A 20,290-nucleotide genomic window follows, 5' to 3' on the forward strand; every position below is an offset into this window, starting at 1 on the left:
TTGTCCTCTCGGCATCGAGTAGCATAAACTAGTGCAGGTTGCCTCACCTCGATCTGATTAGCACATCTGCTCGGTGCTCTCTGTCCTCGGTCCATACCATTACCACCCTTGGCCAGTCCACGGCCCCTAGGCGGCTGCTGAACTGCCCTCTGTGGCTGAACAAAACCCAAACCTGTAGCTTGCATCTAATCAAAATGATGTGGACACTCTCTAACCCGATGCTTTAATGATCCACATCGCAGACAAGCCTCAAATCTCCTCCAACAATCACTCGGATGGCGCCTACCTCAACCGCTGCACAGCTGAACTCTAGTAGGAGCAACTGAAACTCCTACTCTAGAAGGTCCATCAGGTCTAGCTCATTTCTATGCGGCTTGATCGAAGTCGAGAAGCTCATCGCTCATGCTTCCAACCCGTGCTTTCAACCCCGGAAAGACTTCGCTGAACAGAACTAGAAAGCTCTGAATCCCTCTTATTCTTATCTCTTTCATAATCTTGGTTTTGGCGCTCAACACACTTAACCTCCTCAACGATCTTTGCCTTATCCATGAGAACAACAAACTCTTACTCCCTTTGCGAAGCTATCAATACTCTAAGATTGCCTCTTAACCCATCCTCAAAGCGGATACATTTATTGGACTCAGATGCCATCATGCCTCGAGCATAGCGGCTCAATTTCAAAAATTTGTTCTCATACTTGGCCATAGTCCTATCACCTTGCATAAAATTCATGAACTCACGCCAACGAGCATCTACATAGCTCGCGCCCACATACTTCCTCTAAAAGGCAGTCTTGAAATAATCCCAATTTAGACGATCTGGTTGAGTACCCTCCTCAACCGATAACCACCACTAATGTGCCTCATCAAGCAAAGAAACTGTACCCTTCAATTTTTGCTCAGGAGTGCAGTTGATGTCATTCATTATCCTCCCAGTGGCCTCCAACCAGTACTCGGTCATAGTAGGGCAACTCTAGTGATGCCCTTAAATAGCTCCGCTCTATTGGATGAGGGTAGTTCAGCTACCAACCCACAGCCCTCAGATCCAAAATGGGGTCCAACGACCTTCTCCAACACTCTTAACATGGCTTGTGACAATGTGTCGTCCCAATTGATCAGCTTTGAGACCCGGTCTCAGTAGCAGGTGAAATCAATGTCTCACTCATATACAGATTTGGCATACTGCCCAAAGAAGAAGACTCAGCTCGAGTCCCCCTACGACACCCGTCGCCCCCACGAATACCACGACCATAAGTTTCACGAGAGTTTTATCTACATTATAAAATTTTATGCATCAATTTCAATGTTTATTAGTAGATGTTTTATGCTTCAGATATCAGAAGTTCAGAAATTTTAGTCTCTAACTAACTTAGTATAGTTTCAGAGAGTTCTAATTACAATAATTCTAAGTCCAAAAGTACTTATAGAGTCTGTGCTGGAGACTTGGTATATCACATATTTACTTAAAAAGAAAGAAATTTTTATTTACAAACCAGTCTTTTTTCAAACCCAATTTTGGAACCCAAAATTTACAATCCAAATTTTGTAACTTGGATCTGATACTATAAATGTAACACCCCGAACTCGGCCTAGATGCTATGGCTAAATCTGGAAGTGTTACGATGAAGGTTTCTGAATCTCCTCTTTTATGTAAAAATGTATCGTATTATTTGTTACCAAAAAGAGTCCACATTTTCGTAAAATCTTATTTTTCTAATCTTATTTAAAACGATTATAAGTTACCCTCTAAAGTATCTGTAAAATTTGTGGCGGAAGTATGAAAATCATTTCTTGTCAAAAACCAAGCTTGTGTTTTCAAAAACCAATTATTGGCATAAAACCATTGTGTTTGTCAAACATCACAGATTAAAAGTCAAAGCACAACCAAAACCAAAATTAAAATCAATAATCCCGAGAGTCCAAGATTTAAAAAACTCTCTAAAAAATCAAGAAACTAAATAAAAAAACCATTAATTGAAATCGTTCACGAACTAGTGGTCACCGCTAAGCCTCCATCGCACCGACCTGCGTATGTTTGAGGATTACCTGAACAAAATAGACAAATGGATGTGAGTTTTTGTAAACTTAGTGTGTAACCCAACAGAGATAGTCATGCAAATATACACAAAATTCTCATTTACAGAACAGATAAAGATACAGACTTATGTCCTTAACAGAAATAGATGTCAGAATCAGATAATCAGAATAGATATATCGAATCCTACCCCCATCCTTTACTCACCATATTCGACCATCCCATCACACCATGTGGAGTATAAAACACCCACATATACGAATCCCACCCCATATACAGATACAAATATCTAATAACAGATATACATGAATAACATGTTTTGCATGCTCTTGTGCAGATATCATACATACTTATACAGAATAATCAGACATACATATAAGTTTTTCCTACTCAGATTAGTCTATCAGAATAACAGATCACAAGTATTAGGGTTTGGATAGCCCTAACTGACCTTACGGAAAGCCCACAATCGGTTGGAATGACTCATACGACCCTAGGGAAAATTTTAAAATTTTGGGCCCACATGCCCTGTAAACCAACACGCCCAAATTGGCCTTGCGCATGTGACTCACACACCTAGATTGGCCTTGCCTGTGTGGCCCACACAACATGGCCCAAAGCCCACACACCATGTGGCCCACACGACTACACCTTCGACTGTCACACAGTCGTGTATTGCATACGGCCGGGCACACGCCTGTGTAGCGTCGACGAGTCCATTTTTTGACTTTCGCTGAACTTGAATTTTTCTGTTTTTGTTACACACCTGGTTCTTTTTTACGCTACCAAAATCTCGAGACCTTCAAAACCTAAAAACACAGTTCCAACGACCAATTCAAAGTACCAAAGCACCAATTTATGAGTCTTACCTAACATTTGTATTGAACACCAAAAATTCTGAAGTGAAAATTGAGACAGCGCAAACCCAGATGTATTTCCAAAAGAGTTTCCCAGGTTTCCTTCAACCAGAGAAGTTGAGTTTGGTATCGAGTTGGTCCCTAGTACGGCACCTATCTCGATCACTCCGTATAAGATGGTTCCGACGGAATTAAAAGAGTTGAAAGTACAGTTGCAAGAACTAACTGATAAGGGTTTTGCAAGACCGAGTTTTTCCCTATGGGGTGCTCTGTACTTTTTGTGAAGAAGAAAGACAGGTCGATGAGGTTATGTATAGATTACAGACAGCTCAACAAGGTGACTATGAAGAACAAGTATCCCTTGCCAAGAATCGATGATCTGTTCGATCAGTTGAAGGGAGCCATCGTGTTTTCTAAGATAGACTTAAGGTCATACTACTACCAGTTAAGGGTGAAGGAGCAAGATGAAAACTGCTTTTTGGACGAGGTATGGCCACTATGAGTTCCCCGTTATGCCCTTTGGCTTAACAAATGCCCCAGTAGTTTTTTTGGACTTAATAAACCATATTTTCTGACCGTATTTAGATAAGTTCATAGTCGTCTTAATCGATGACATATTGATTTATTCGCGTGATTAGAGTGAGTATGCGAAGTAATTGAGAACGGTTTTAAAAACCTTGAGAGATAAGCAGTTATACGTCAAGTTCAGTAAGAGCAAATTTTGGCTTAAAAAGGTCGGATTGCTAGGACACATTATGTCAGGTGATGGGATCAGAGTTGACCCGAGTAATATCTAGACTATCGTTGAGTGGAAACTGCCGAGGATTGTGACAGAGGTTCGAAGCTTTTTAGGTTTAGCTGGGTACTATAGAAGATTTTTGAATGGATTCTCCATGATAGCTACTCCGATGACAAGGTTGTTACAAAAGGATGTCAAGTTTGAATGGACGAAGAAGTGCCAACAGAGTTTTGAGAAACTAAAGACCTTATTGACCGAAGCCTCAATTCTAGTGCAACCGAAACCAGGGAAAAATTTTATGCTGTATAGTGATGCATCCTTGAATGGGTAAGGGTGCGTGCTCATGCAAGAAGGCAAGGTGATAGCCTACGCCTTGAGATAGCTAAAACCACATGAGAAAAACTATCCGACGCACAATTTAGAGTTGGCGGCCATTGTGTTCGCGTTAAAGATTTAGAGACACCATTTGTATGGTAAGAGATGTCGAGTGTTCACCGACCATAAAAGCCTCAAGTATTTGATGACTCAAAAAGAGTTGAATTTATGGCAACGAAGGTGGCTAGAGCTGATAAAGGATTACGAGTTGGTTATTGACTACCACCCCTGAAAGGCTAATATAGTAGCCGATGCATTGAGTAGGAAATCATTGTTCACCTTGAGGGTTATAAATACTCAGTTGACCGTGATTAATGATGGCTCGATTCTAGCCGAGATGAGAGTAGACCTACGTTCCTTCAAGAGATTTTTGAAGCTCAGAAAGTTGATAGGGACTTGCAAGCTAAAATGGCTCAGTGTGAGGCTGTTGTATGATGTAGCGAGATAGAATTTGTGTACCCAAGGATAATGAGCTCATTCAGAAGATTTTACGAGAGGAACATAGTGGTTGTTTGTCCATTCACCCGGGTAATGTGAAAATGTACAATGACTTGAAGAAAATGTACTAGTAGTCGGGGATGAAAAGAGACATTTCAGAGTTCATTTCTAAGTGTCTAATTTGTCAACAAGTGAAAGTCGAATGCCAAGTACCTTCAGGTTTGCTTCAACCCGTAATGGATACTGAGTGGAAATGGGACTGGGTAACCATGGATTTGGTATTGGGGTTACCTTTAACGCCAAAGAAAAAGGATATCGTTTGAGTTGTTGTCAAAAGGCTTACAAAGTTGGCGCCTTTTATACCAGTGCGTACTGACTATTCCCTTGAGAAATTAGCCGATCTATATGTTTCTGAGATTGTGAGACTTCATGGAGTGCCCCTGTCGATTATTTCGGATAGGGACCGAAGGTTTACCTTGAGGTTTTGGAAGAAGTTACAAGAAGCTTTGGGGACAAAGTTGAATTTTAGCACAACTTTCCACCCGCAAACTGAATGTCAGTCGGAAAGAGTAATTCAAATATTGGAAGATACGTTGCGGTGTTGTGTTCTCGAGTTTCAAGGCAGCTGGGAAAGGTATTTACCGCTGGTTGAGTTCACCAATGACAACAGTTATCAATCAAGTCTGAAAATGGCTGATAAACCGTAATTTATACATATTTTTACCTCATTCTTAACGCATTTTATGGATGATTTTTCCTTAGAATTGGTGAATTCAATGCTCCTAAAGCCTTAATTTCAAGTTTTATACTTAGATGAGCATAGGAGAGTGAAAGAAACAAGAAACGAGCCAAAAACAGAAAATATGGGTCAAAGTACGAAATCAACACAGCTTGGACTTCCTCACACGGGTAGACCACACGGCCGTGTCAATTTGGCAGAATCGAACCACGACTCACACGGGTAGACCACACACCCGTGCCTATTTAACAGGCTTGACCACGGCCTAAAGTAATCGTACACAGGCGTGTCACACGGGCGTGTCCCTACCGAGCCCAATCTGAGTCCAATTCAGAAAAGGCTAATTTTGAGGGTTTTTAGGCATTCTAAAGCCTATAAATACGCCCTAAAGGAAAAGGAAAACGGACACAGACAAAAGGAGGCAGAGAACTGCTCAAGGGAAGCCGATTGATCCATCTCAAAAGCCAGATTCACCACCAAGACTGAAGATCTCCCCTCAATTTCCCTTCAAGAGTTTTGGGTTTTCTTTATGTTTTTTATTCATTATTCTTCTGAGATGTTTTCCTTTTTAGTTATGAACTAAATCCCCTAAATACCTAAAAGGAATGAAACATAAGATGAATCTTGTTATTATTTTTTGAATGGTATGATAAATATTTAACTTGTTCTTAATTATGTATTCTTAATTCTTGTTTTGATATCCCAGGATACTGATTCAAGATAAACTCTTATTCAGACGAGGAATAGACCCTGTCTAAGAGTATAGTTGTCATAATTAAGCGGAGTTGATTGTGAGCCTAGACATAGGGTGACAAGATTTTGTCGAATTAGGGTGAAACCTAATAAGGGGATCCATAGATCGAGTTAATGCAACCCTAGGGTGTTAATTAGAGAAAAGTCTCAATTATTCAATCTAGGGATTAGACGTTATTAGTCCTGAATAGAGATAATAACATAACTTAGGAATCTCTACAGGACAAGTTAAATGAATAAATCGTCCGATTCAGAATCAGAATAACAAGTCAAGTCTAGGTGGATTCTTCCTTAGGTATTGTCTTAATTCAATCATTTTCCAAAATTAATCCCCCAATTCTATTTTCTGTGAATTCTTAGTTTAGATAATTAGTTAGTTAAAATAAAACCCCCTTATTCGTAGGTTAGATAATAAAAAGACAGTCATTACTAGTACTTTTAGTTCCTTTGGGTTCGACAATTCGGTCTTGCTAAACTATACTACTGTTTGATAGGTACACTTGCCGACATCGTGATAATAGTTAGTTTTAAGAATGATTCTTTATAAATATTTAAAACCTGTCACACGAAAATCACGATCAATGGCGCCTTATGAGGCTTTGTATGGGCATAAGTGCTGAACGCCTTTATATTGGATCGAGCTGAGAGAGAATCAGATTCATGGGGTCAATTTAGTCAGGGAGACCGAAGAGAAAGTTAAAGTGCTTCGTGACTGTTTGAAGGTCGCTTCGAATAAACAGAAATCCTACGCAGATTTGAAACAGAAAGAGATCGAGTTTCAAGTCAGGGATAAAGTGTTTTTCAAAGTATCCCCGTGGAAGAAGGTTATCCGATTCGAAAGGAAAGGCAAATTAAGTCTACGGTTTATTGGACCTTATGAGGTGACTGAGAGAATTGGATCAGTAGCATACCAATTGGCTTTGCCCTCAGAGTTAGAAAAGATTCACAATGTATTTCATGTGTCCATGTTACATCGATATAGATCGGATCCTTCGCATGTGATTTCACTGCCTGAAGTTGAGATTCAGCCAGATATGACTTATGGCGAAGAGCCGGTTAAGATTTTGGCTTAGAAAATTAAGCAATTGAGGAATAAGAGCATAGAACTTGTTAAAGTATTATGGCATAGACATGGGGTTGAAGAAGCCACATGGGAACTCGAGGAGACCATGAGAGATCAATACCCGAACCTATTCACCGGTAAGATTTTCGGGGACGAAAATCCCTAAGGGGGAGGATTATAACAGCCCGATTTTAGGCTTAGTCAGAACAGTGGTTTATAGACCACGAAGTTAGAGAAACTATTTTATTATTTTTAATATCATTTTATGTGTTATAGCATGATTATATAGGTGCATGAAAATTTTGGTGAATTAATTTTAGCGATTGTGAGCCCAATTGTGAAAAAAGACTAAATCGCATAAAGTGCAAAAGTCCTATTTTGATAGCCAAGGGTGTTAAATAGCTAGAGAACCAAAATTAGGGGGTCTTTAAAGGGAAAATAGACCCTTGGATAAGTGATGGCCGGCCATAGGATACAAAAGATAGAGAAAGTCAAAATTAGGTGGAAATTTGGTAATTTATTTGACCAAAATGAAATAAAATAAAGAGGAAAAGATATCATATTTTTCTCACCCTCTTCACCACCAAAAATACCAGAAAAGATAGGTATTTGGAATCTTTAAAAATTTCAGCCACTCTTTACCTTCACAAGTAAGTGATTTTGTGTGACAGCCCAAAATTGACCCTAGTCGGGAAGTGGTTTCGGGACCGCTAAACCGAGTCACCGAAAGGTTTGAATGCGATGTTTATTATCTAGAATATGTAATCATGAATGTGTGAAAATTTCAAGCTTCGATTTAGTCGATTGCATGTGAATTTAGTCAATAGGACTTATATGAGAAAATTTTAAAATGTGATAGGTCAATGCATGAGGACCTATTAGTGCATGTGGAAGAAAAAGGGGACTTGCATGTCAAATTCCCCCTCCCTAATATGTAGTGGCCGGCCATGCTATGGGTGGAAACATGTTGGGAACATGTTGGCCTAGTGAGGTATGTAGGATAAAATATAATAAGAAGATGGGGAAATAAAGAAATGGAAAAAGGAAAGGATGGGTGGTAATTGTTTCTTTCCTCCCCTTTTGCCGTGAAAGTAAGAAGGAAAAACAAAAAAAAAAGTGTCCATCTTTCTTCATTTCCCCTTGGCCGAATGTTCTAAAGAAGAAAGAAAAAAATTTGTTCATCTTTTATCATCCTTGGCCGAAAATGCTAAGAAGAAGGGGGAAGGGAAATAAGACATTCGGCCACTCCTTCTAGTCTTGAATAAGGTATGTAATGCATGGTAGCTTTTGGAAATTGTTGAATGTATTAAGCTAGTTACTAAGTCCCTTACTTAGCCCATGTTCAAATCTTGAATATTGTTGGTAACATGAGCAATCGGTCATTTTAAGTCACTATTAAGGTAAGGAAGTATGTACTAGCTTTTGAAATTTTAGTTGATATTGAGTGAGTTATCAAGTGATTTTTTGTAAACCATGTTGAAATTTCGATTTTGGGGGTGAGTATGGTTTTCGGCTATAAAAGGTTAATATGTTTTGTGTTGAAGTTTTTGGTGATTTTGAGTAGTTAGGGCTAAATTACAAAAACAAATTTTTGAAGGACTCAAAGGTGAAATAAATGAGATGTATGGACTTATATGGGCACTAGGAAGATTCGGCCCTTGAGGAGTGTGACCAAACTTTGTGTATTTTGTGTTTTGTGGAATAAAGACTAAATTGTGAAAGTGCGAAATATTAGGGGTAAAAATGTAATTTACCCATTTATGCGTTATTAGACCAAATTGAATGAAAATATGTTAAATTAAGGCTTGGCAAGCTAGCTATTAAGGTGCAATGCTAATGTTAGTATTTGATTCGGTAATAATCTGTTTGGGGACAGCAGCAGTAAGGTGATTTTGGAAAATCGCCATAATTTGTAGGAGTTGAATTAGAAGCTGAGTGAATTATGCCATTAAAGCTTGAAGAGTCTATTTTCTTACAAAAGAAACTATGAAAACAAAAGAGTTACCGATCTTGAGATATTTGAAGTATTGTGGGGCTGAGTCAAAATGACTACTAGATTCCCTGTTCTGTTTTTAGAAAATCATTATAAATTGTACAAAAATGATTATAAGATAAAATTTATATGCTTAGACTCCTTAATGAGTCTAGTTTCAAATGAGATCAAATACAACACATTTTGAATTCTGTAAAATGAGAAATTTGATTCGTAGTGAAAAGTGGTCAGAATAGTCAAACAGTGAAACAGGGGAAACTTTAAGAAAAATCTGGTATTGATTGGCCAAGCCAAAAATTCTGGAAATTTTATGGATGGAAGATATACGAGTCTATATTCAGGGAAAATTAACGGCTAGTGATTTAGAGTTTTGTAGCTACAGTTATAAACAATTTAGCGACTACTGCTCAGGAAAACAGCTCGTAGTGAATATGTGATTTTGTTGTAAACATTAATGAAAATTTGCCAATGAGTTATTTATTGACTATTATAAAGCTTACTATAAGCTATGTGTGTGAAAGTCAAATCAATATATATATTATTCTGAAAGTAATACTTGAATAGTCGATTAATGACTATTTTAAATTATTGATTTGGCTCAAGGAGTTAAAGGAGGTGAATCGAGCAAAGGCAAAGAAAAGGTTATCGAGTAGTCGAGTTGGAACCGTCTTACCCAACACGAGGTAAGTCATTAAGCATGTAGTTGGTATTATTTCAAATGGTCATAATGTGTATGTATTGATGCTGAATGGAATGAATAAATATACATATATATATATGTGCATGTACGTATGTGATGATGAAATTGTTGAATGAAAGAAAAGAGGTAAGATGTACTGAGTTGTTGATCTCGGCACTAAACGTGCGGGATAACCATTTATGACCATGAGATTGGTGCTAAGTGCGCGGGATTAAATTGTACAGCACTAAGTGTGCGATTTGACTATGTTGCACTAAGTGTGCGAAATGAATATGATGCACTAAGTGTGCGAATTGACCATGCGGCACTAAGTGTGCGAGTTTGACTATGTAGCACTAAGTGTGCGATTTGATTATGTAGCACTAAGTGTGCGAGTTGATTATATAGCACTGAGTGTGCGGACTCGATATACATTCGTGAATCATTATGGACACTATGTGTGCGACACTATTGAGTCGATCGCGGACAGCGGATCGGGTAAGTGTCTTGAGTACGTGGCTAATAGGTGCTATGCTTATACTTGGTGTTGAGCTCGGTAAGTTCGAACCTATGTGACAAATATACTTGAAGTCACGTACATATAATTTATCGTAGGATGGGTGAAAGGCCGTATAGTCGTTTGATTGTAACGAAAATAAATCGATTTATGAAATTGCTTCAATGTCCTATTGATGAGTATTTAGAATGTGAATGCATGAATTGATATGAAATTGAATCGATAGGTTGGAGGAACTATGATATGGTTCGGTATGGATGGAGTAAATTGTCTCGTTCCATTTGTTTCCTCTTGTGATAATGTTATTGATAGATGGTAGTGCATTGCTTATGACTTACTGAGTTATAAACTCACTCGATGTTTCCTTGTCACCCATTATAGGTTGCTTGGACTCATCTATTTTTGCGTGGTCGGGCCGTCATCGAAGTCATCACACCGGATAGCAAGTTTTGGTACTTTCTTCTTAGTTGGCTTAGAAGAACATTTTGGCATGTATAAGCTAGTACGTTGTGTTTGAATTATGGCATGTAAACTTTAAGCCATGCGAAAATGGCACGAATGTTCGATTGAGTTGGATCAAGGGTAGGCATGAAATGGACCTAGTTACTTTCGTAACAGATGCTGGCAGCAGCAGTGTCATGAGATTGAAAAATCACTAAAAATAGTAGGAGTGGAATTAATTGATGAATAAATTATGTAATCGAAGCTCGATGAGTCTGTTTTCATGAGGAAGTAACGAAAAGATCATATGAGCAGTATATTAAGAGATAATCAGATTTTTGTGGGACAGGGCCAGAACGGTTTCTGGATTCCCTGCTCCGACTTTGGAAATTCATAATAAATTAACCAGAGATAATTAGGGGTCGTACCATATATGTACAGATTCCTCTCTGAGTCTAGTTTTCATAGAAACAAACGGCATCAGTATTGAAGCCCCGTGCAGTGAGATATCCAATTCGTAATGGGCAAAGGTCAGTGTAGTCGACCCCTGCAACATGGGAGACTTCGACTAATAAACTGTACCAATTGGCCCGACCAAAAATTCTAGAAAAACATACATAGATGGGAACATGAGTCTAGTTTCTTGGAAAAATCACGAAACTGATTTTCGAGTTACGAAACTCAAGATATGATTTTAAAACGACTGGTACACAGATTGGGCTGTGTCTGGAAAATAAATTTTATAAGGGGTTAAAGCCAGTTAACACCTCGTGTCCGACTCCGGTGTCGGTTTCGGGTTCGGGGTGTTACATTTGATTGGTATCAGAGCTATGGTTTAGTCGGTTCTAGGACTACCATAGCGCGTATGAGTCTAGCTATACATGCCGAATGTTAATGTTTAAATGTGTGATGACTTCCGACGGTTGAAATGTTTTTGTTTTGATTAGTAAATGGATCCCGGTGTAGAAAGAACCCTAGCGGATGACGTTGAGAGCGTAGCGGCTGCTCCTGCACAAGGGACGCCGCCTGTTGAACCTCAGTCATCTGCGAATAATCAAGGTGAGGGGGCTAAACAAGCCTTCTTTACCATGATGAATGAGTGGGTCGCGCAATATGCCCGAACCAACCCGGCTGTCCAACAATTCCCGAATTTGAATAATCCACCCCAAGAGCCTGTAATGCCATCAGTCGCTGATCCTGTGAGGCTGAGTAAGCCACCTGTAGACTTGATTAGGAAGCGTGGGGCCGAGGAGTTCAAGGCCATAGTAACTGATGATGCCGAAAGGGCCGAGTTCTGGCTAGATAATACCATTCGGGTGTTCGATGAATTGTCATGCACACCCGACGAATGTCTAAAATGTGCTGTATCTTTGTTGCGAGACTCAGCCTACTATTGGTGGAGGACCTTGATTTCCATAGTCCCGAACGAGCGAGTAACTTGGGACTTCTTTCAAATGGAATTCCGGAAGAAATTTATTAGCCAACGGTTCATTGATCAGAAGCGTAAGGAGTTCTTGGAACTCAAGCAAGGCCGTATGACTGTATCTGAATACGAACATGAATTCGTAAGACTCAGTAGGTATGCCCGGGAGTGTGTAGCTGACGAGGTTGCTATGTGCAAAAGATTCGTGGAAGGATTGAATGAAGATTTAAAGCTACTAATGGGTATTTTGGAAATAAAAGAATTCGTAACACTAGTCGAACGAGCCTGTAAGGCGGAAGAACTTGGAAAGGAGAAGAGGAAGGCTGAATTTGAAGCTAGAGATTATCGTAAGAGATCGAAGGGTAAAGCTCCGTTCTCAGCTGTAAAGAAGTTCAGGGAGGACATTAAGAAGTCGAGGGCGACTGCGGGAATTTCCATCAGGGCAAGACCATCGATGGGCTCCCGAGCTACTTCGGTAACTAGTGTGGGCAATAATCGTCACGAGAAACCTGAATGTCCCCAATGTGGAAGACGACACCTAGGTGAATGTTGGGGCAAGTCTACTAGCAGGGTCTGTTACGGATGCGGTTCGAAGGACCACTTCATTAGAGATTGCACGGAGCTGGATGAGAAGAATAAGATTCAAGGTGCAAGACCTAGTGGAGTGACATCTAGAGGTAGACCACCGAGAATTTTAGGAGGCAGGGGTGGTAGTCAGAGGGGGGCCTCTGATACGGCCGATCGAGCCGAGAACCGTACTCCTGCTAGAGCATATGCCATTCGCGCACGAGAGGAGGCATCCTCCCCCGACATCATCACTGGTACCTTCACTCTCTTTGATACTAATGTGATTGCATTGATTGACCCTGGTTCTACTCATTCATATGTATGCGAAACCTTAGCAACCAGTAAGACTCTACCTGTTGAGTCTACTGAGCTCGTAATTCGAGTATCAAACCCTTTGGGTCAATGCGTACTTGTTGATAAAGTGTGTGAGAGATGCCCTCTAATAATCCGAGAATCCTGTTTTCCGGCTGATTTGATGCTTTTGACGTTCGACGAGTTTGATGTTATTCTTGGTTTGGATTGGTTAACCGCGCATGATGCGGTTGTGAATTGCAAAAGCAAGACTATCGATTTGAGGTGCGCAAATAACGAAATAATCCGAGTTGAGTCTGCGGACTTAAGGGGGTTGCCAGCTGTAATATCAGCAATGTTGGCCCAGAAATATGTAAGGAAAGGGTGCGAAGTATACCTCGCGTATGTACTTGATGACAAGGAGTTAGAAAAGAAACCCGAATCGGTGCCGGTGGTCTGTGAATACCCGGATGTTTCTCCTGAAGAGTTACCGGGTTTGCCACCTGTTCGGGAGGTAGAGTTTGGTATTGAGCTTGTACCTGGAACTACGCCTATTTCGATCGCTCCGTATCGTATGGCACTAACCGAGTTAAAAGAGTTGAAAGCTCAGTTGCAAGAATTGACGGATAGAGGTTTCGCTCGACCGAGTTTCTCACCTTGGGGTGCACCAGTATTGTTCGTGAAAAAGAAGGACGGAACCATGAGGTTGTGCATTGATTATCGTCAACTGAATAAAGTGACGATAAAGAATAAGTATCCATTACCGCGTATTGATGATCTGTTCGATCAATTAAAGGGAGCATCGGTGTTTTCAAAGATAGATTTGAGATCGGGTTATTATCAGTTGCGGATTCGAGATTCGGACGTACCCAAAACTGCTTTCAGAACGAGGTACGGTCACTACGAGTTCTTAGTGATGCCGTTCGGGCTCACTAATACCCCTGCGGTGTTTATGGATTTGATGAATCGGATCTTCAGGCCGTATGTGGATCGGTTCGTAGTTGTGTTTATTGATGACATCTTGGTCTATTCAAGAGATGAGACCGAACATGCTGAGCATCTGAGGTAAGTGTTGCAAATTTTGTGGGATAAGCAGTTATATGCTAAGTTCAGTAAGTGTGAGTTCTGGTTAAGAGAGGTTAGCTTCTTAGGTCATGTGGTATCCGCATCGGGTATTCGAGTTGACCCGAGCAAAATTTCAGCCATACTTAACTAGAAGCCTCCGAGAAATGTTACCGAAGTCCGGAGCTTTCTAGGACTCGCCGGTTATTACCGACGATTTGTCAAAGGTTTCTCGATGATGGCCACACCAATGACGAAGTTACTTCAAAAGGATGTTAAGTTCGAATGGACGGAGAAATGTTAGAAAAGCTTCGATCAACTAAAAACTCATTTGACTGAAGCTCCAATTTTGGTACAACCCGAATCGGGTAAAGAGTTTGTCATTTATAGTGACGCATCCCTACTTGGGTTGGGTTGCGTATTGATGCAAGAAGGTCGAGTTGTGGCCTATGCATCGAGACAATTGAAGCCACACGAGAGAAATTATCCGACCCATGATCTCTAACTAGCCGCCATTGTGTTTGCATTGAAAATATGGCGACATTATTTGTCTGGTGAGAAGTGCCATGTGTTTTCGGATCACAAAAGTCTCAAATATTTGATGACTCAACGAGACTTGAATCTGCGACAAAGACGTTGGCTTGAGTTGTTGAAAGATTACGAGCTTGTCATTGGTTACCACCCGGGAAAGGCTAATGTGGTTGCGGACGCCTTAAGCCGGAAATCACTGTTTGCTTTGCGAGCGATGAATGTACACTTGTCTGTTCTACCTGACAATGTGTTAGTAGCTGAATTAAAAGCCAAACCATTATTGACTCATCAAATTCGTGAAGCTCAGAAAGTCGATGGTGAATTGGTTGCAAAACGAGCTGAGTGTGTTCCGAACAAGGAATCAGAGTTTCAGATTGATGATGATGGTTGTTAGAGGTTTAGAAGTCGTTTGTGCGTTCCAAGGAATTCGAAACTCATTCCGATGATCCTGAACGAAGCCCATTGTAGCCGAATGTCAATTCACCCGGGGAGCACGAAAATGTACAACGACTTGAAACGTCGGTTTTGGTGGCATGGTATGAAGCGAGACATCTCCGACTTTGTTTCGAGATGTTTAATATGTCAACAGGTGAAAGCGGAACATCAAGTGCCTTCAGGATTACTTCAGCCGATCATGATACCCGAGTGGAAATGGGACCGAGTCACAATGGACTTTGTGTCCGGACTGCCATTGTCCGCAAGTAAGAAGGATGCGATTTGGGTTGTTGTTGATAGGCTGACTAAGTCGGCTCACTTTGTCCCCGTGCGTACGGATCTTTCATTGGATAAACTAGCCGAATTGTATGTCTCTCAGATTGTGAGATTACATGGAGTACCTATTTCTATCGTGTCGGATAGAGATCCGAGGTTCACCTCACGATTTTGGAAGAAATTGCAAGAAGCTTTGGGTACCAAGCTGCATTTTAGCACCGCTTTTCACCCCCAAACCGATGGTCAATCCGAGCGGATAATTCAGATGCTTGAGGATATGTTGAGATGTTGCATCCTCGAGTTTAGTAGTTCATGGGAACGGTATTTACCTTTGATTGAATTCGCTTACAACAATAGTTTTCAATCAAGTATTAAGATGGCACCTTACGAGGCTTTGTACGGGCGTAAATGCCGCACACCATTGTTTTGGACTGAGCTTGGTAAAAGTAAAATTTTCGGAGTTGATTTGATTAAAGATGCCGAACAGAAAGTAAAGGCGTTATGGCTCGAACACGGGATCGAGGAAGCTACTTGGGAAACCGAGAGCTCGATGAAAGAACGATATCCAAACCTATTTACCGGTAAGATTTTCGGGGACGAAAATTTCTTAAGTGGAGGAGAGTTGTGACAGCCCAAAATTGACCCTAGTCGGGAAGTGGTTTCGGGACCGCTAAACCGAGTCACCGAAAGGTTTGAATGCGATGTTTATTATCTAGAATATGTAATCATGAATGTGTGAAAATTTCAAGCTTCGATTTAGTCGATTGCATGTGAATTTAGTCAATAGGACTTATATGAGAAAATTTTAAAATGTGATAGGTCAATGCATGAGGACCTATTAGTGCATGTGGAAGAAAAAGGGGACTTGCATGTCAAATTCCCCCTCCCTAATATGTAGTGGCCGGCCATGCTATGGGTGGAAACATGTTGGGAACATGTTGGCCTAGTGAGGTATGTAGGATAAAATATAATAAGAAGATGGGGAAATAAAGAAATGGAAAAAGGAAAGGATGGGTGGTAATTGTTTCTTTCCTCCCCTTTTGCCGTGAAAGTAAGAAGGAAAAACAAAAAAAAAAGTGTCCATCTTTCTTCATTTCCCCTTGGCCGAATGTTCTAAAGAAGAAAGAAAAAAATTTGTTCATCTTTTATCATCCTTGGCCGAAAATGCTAAGAAGAAGGGGGAAGGGAAATAAGACATTCGGCCACTCCTTCTAGTCTTGAATAAGGTATGTAATGCATGGTAGCTTTTGGAAATTGTTGAATGTATTAAGCTAGTTACTAAGTCCCTTACTTAGCCCATGTTCAAATCTTGAATATTGTTGGTAACATGAGCAATCGGTCATTTTAAGTCACTATTAAGGTAAGGAAGTATGTACTAGCTTTTGAAATTTTAGTTGATATTGAGTGAGTTATCAAGTGATTTTTTGTAAACCATGTTGAAATTTCGATTTTGGGGGTGAGTATGGTTTTCGGCTATAAAAGGTTAATATGTTTTGTGTTGAAGTTTTTGGTGATTTTGAGTAGTTAGGGCTAAATTACAAAAACAAATTTTTGAAGGACTCAAAGGTGAAATAAATGAGATGTATGGACTTATATGGGCACTAGGAAGATTCGGCCCTTAAGGAGTGTGACCAAACTTTGTGTATTTTGTGTTTTGTGGAATAAAGACTAAATTGTGAAAGTGCGAAATATTAGGGGTAAAAATGTAATTTACCCATTTATGCGTTATTAGACCAAATTGAATGAAAATATGTTAAATTAAGGCTTGGCAAGCTAGCTATTAAGGTGCAATGCTAATGTTAGTATTTGATTCGGTAATAATCTGTTTGGGGACAGCAGCAGTAAGGTGATTTTGGAAAATCGCCATAATTTGTAGGAGTTGAATTAGAAGCTGAGTGAATTATGCCATTAAAGCTTGAAGAGTCTATTTTCTTACAAAAGAAACTATGAAAACAAAAGAGTTACCGATCTTGAGATATTTGAAGTATTGTGGGGCTGAGTCAAAATGACTACTAGATTCCCTGTTCTGTTTTTAGAAAATCATTATAAATTGTACAAAAATGATTATAAGATAAAATTTATATGCTTAGACTCCTTAATGAGTCTAGTTTCAAATGAGATCAAATACAACACATTTTGAATTCTGTAAAATGAGAAATTTGATTCGTAGTGAAAAGTGGTCAGAATAGTCAAACAGTGAAACAGGGGAAACTTTAAGAAAAATCTGGTATTGATTGGCCAAGCCAAAAATTCTGGAAATTTTATGGATGGAAGATATACGAGTCTATATTCAGGGAAAATTAACGGCTAGTGATTTAGAGTTTTGTAGCTACAGTTATAAACAATTTAGCGACTACTGCTCAGGAAAACAGCTCGTAGTGAATATGTGATTTTGTTGTAAACATTAATGAAAATTTGCCAATGAGTTATTTATTGACTATTATAAAGCTTACTATAAGCTATGTGTGTGAAAGTCAAATCAATATATATATTATTCTGAAAGTAATACTTGAATAGTCGATTAATGACTATTTTAAATTATTGATTTGGCTCAAGGAGTTAAAGGAGGTGAATCGAGCAAAGGCAAAGAAAAGGTTATCGAGTAGTCGAGTTGGAACCGTCTTACCCAACACGAGGTAAGTCATTAAGCATGTAGTTGGTATTATTTCAAATGGTCATAATGTGTATGTATTGATGCTGAATGGAATGAATAAATATACATATATATATATGTGCATGTACGTATGTGATGATGAAATTGTTGAATGAAAGAAAAGAGGTAAGATGTACTGAGTTGTTGATCTCGGCACTAAACGTGCGGGATAACCATTTATGACCATGAGATTGGTGCTAAGTGCGCGGGATTAAATTGTACAGCACTAAGTGTGCGATTTGACTATGTTGCACTAAGTGTGCGAAATGAATATGATGCACTAAGTGTGCGAATTGACCATGCGGCACTAAGTGTGCGAGTTTGACTATGTAGCACTAAGTGTGCGATTTGATTATGTAGCACTAAGTGTGCGAGTTGATTATATAGCACTGAGTGTGCGGACTCGATATACATTCGTGAATCATTATGGACACTATGTGTGCGACACTATTGAGTCGATCGCGGACAGCGGATCGGGTAAGTGTCTTGAGTACGTGGCTAATAGGTGCTATGCTTATACTTGGTGTTGAGCTCGGTAAGTTCGAACCTATGTGACAAATATACTTGAAGTCACGTACATATAATTTATCGTAGGATGGGTGAAAGGCCGTATAGTCGTTTGATTGTAACGAAAATAAATCGATTTATGAAATTGCTTCAATGTCCTATTGATGAGTATTTAGAATGTGAATGCATGAATTGATATGAAATTGAATCGATAGGTTGGAGGAACTATGATATGGTTCGGTATGGATGGAGTAAATTGTCTCGTTCCATTTGTTTCCTCTTGTGATAATGTTATTGATAGATGGTAGTGCATTGCTTATGACTTACTGAGTTATAAACTCACTCGATGTTTCCTTGTCACCCATTATAGGTTGCTTGGACTCATCTATTTTTGCGTGGTCGGGCCGTCATCGAAGTCATCACACCGGATAGCAAGTTTTGGTACTTTCTTCTTAGTTGGCTTAGAAGAACATTTTGGCATGTATAAGCTAGTACGTTGTGTTTGAATTATGGCATGTAAACTTTAAGCCATGCGAAAATGGCACGAATGTTCGATTGAGTTGGATCAAGGGTAGGCATGAAATGGACCTAGTTACTTTCGTAACAGATGCTGGCAGCAGCAGTGTCATGAGATTGAAAAATCACTAAAAATAGTAGGAGTGGAATTAATTGATGAATAAATTATGTAATCGAAGCTCGATGAGTCTGTTTTCATGAGGAAGTAACGAAAAGATCATATGAGCAGTATATTAAGAGATAATCAGATTTTTGTGGGACAGGGCCAGAACGGTTTCTGGATTCCCTGCTCCGACTTTGGAAATTCATAATAAATTAACCAGAGATAATTAGGGGTCGTACCATATATGTACAGATTCCTCTCTGAGTCTAGTTTTCATAGAAACAAACGGCATCAGTATTGAAGCCCCGTGCAGTGAGATATCCAATTCGTAATGGGCAAAGGTCAGTGTAGTCGACCCCTGCAACATGGGAGACTTCGACTAATAAACTGTACCAATTGGCCCGACCAAAAATTCTAGAAAAACATACATAGATGGGAACATGAGTCTAGTTTCTTGGAAAAATCACGAAACTGATTTTCGAGTTACGAAACTCAAGATATGATTTTTAAAACGACTGGTACACAGATTGGGCTGTGTCTGGAAAATAAATTTTATAAGGGGTTAAAGCCAGTTAACACCTCGTGTCCGACTCCGGTGTCGGTTTCGGGTTCGGGGTGTTACATTTTGATAGTTTTTCTTGATGATTTTTATATTTTTGGACCCCTTGTAGCATGAGCTTTCAAATGAGGGGACTATTTTGCAAAATGATTGAAATTTTAGGGTTTTTCCATGATAGTAACATGTTGATTTCTGAAATTTTATGGAATAAAATGAATCATGGTTGTTAAATAAACAACTTTTGTGAAGTAGCTTTCATGGAAACCCTAACTAAGGACCATTTTGCATAAGTTGTGAAATAGATTTTCCATGTGTGTAATAATGAGAATTTTGGGCTGCTTCTAGTATAAAAAAGTATTCGAATAGGCTTGGTTAGTGAGAAAATGTGATAAAAATCAATTTTCGGACCTAGGGGTAAAATGGTCATTTTGTGGAAGTATAGAGGCAAAATGGTCATTTTGCCCAATTATGAATTTTCGAGTGTCTAGATTAATATGCTAATGAAATTAATGAATTTCTATCGTTTTAGATCAAGAATTACAAAATCCAAACCTAGACCGGGGAAAAACAAATCTAGTGGACTAAGCCGAACTAGTCGCCTACATTTTGTATACCGAGGTAAGTTGTATGTAAATAATATAACTACATTGTTATCATATGTGTTTGAATTGATATAGCATAAATTTCTTATTTGTGGAAATGATTATATGTGATGAATATTGAGATAATTGAACTCCTA

Source organism: Gossypium hirsutum, chromosome A07 (assembly GCF_007990345.1).
Source record: "Gossypium hirsutum isolate 1008001.06 chromosome A07, Gossypium_hirsutum_v2.1, whole genome shotgun sequence".
Classification (NCBI taxonomy): domain Eukaryota; kingdom Viridiplantae; phylum Streptophyta; class Magnoliopsida; order Malvales; family Malvaceae; genus Gossypium; species Gossypium hirsutum.